Raw genomic sequence first — 693 nt, 5'->3', positions numbered from 1 at the left:
GATCTGCTAGCTGTCTTCTGTTTTGTCTTGTTTTCCTTGTTTGGCATCTTCTGGAAGCTACCGGTATATGGTTAACTGCGGCGGGCCAGGTCTGCCTGCTTGTGTGCCAAGTGTGAACACATCGCTGTTAAAAGCATTTCAAGGGGTGAGCTAAATGTAGTAACACATTAAACTTTATTTTTTTAAAGTTTGTCTTGTAGCTTGGTGCAGTGATTTCCTAGTTTTCTGACTGGTAAATGGTACTTGCCCGGTGACCTTAGCACAGCACGGAGAGAAACCGTGCACGTGAACACGGGGGACGGTACAGGCCCTGCAGGAGGGAGAGCTGCCGGCCCTACCGCGGCAAGCCACCGCCAGCCACCAGCGGGGACCGTCTTTCACGCCTAGCGCACTGCTTCAAGCAGGCGCGATGTGGCCGTGTCGCGAGTCACAACCGCCCCGCTGTTCTCCGCGGCGAGAGCGGGGGGCTCTCCTGCCTACGGTCAAACCCGCGTGGGAGAGAGCAACGTGGGACAGCACACGCCGCCCGAAAGCGGGGCTCGCCCAGCCCGAGCCAAGCTCCCGCTGCCGCGCCTGGGCCGGGTGCTCCCTAGGCCACGTGCGCTGCTTTCCCGCGGAGCCGCCGGCCGCCAACGGGTGCTGCCGCCCCGCGCGGGGCCCGCCGGGATATGTGGGCGGGGCGCGCGGCGCACG

The sequence above is a fragment of the Gavialis gangeticus genome, unplaced genomic scaffold (assembly GCF_001723915.1).
Source record: "Gavialis gangeticus isolate Ggan-Ray unplaced genomic scaffold, GavGan_comp1, whole genome shotgun sequence".
NCBI lineage: Eukaryota > Metazoa > Chordata > Crocodylia > Gavialidae > Gavialis > Gavialis gangeticus.
The sequence above is the reverse complement of the archived record's forward strand: the minus strand, read 5'-3'. Positions refer to the sequence as shown.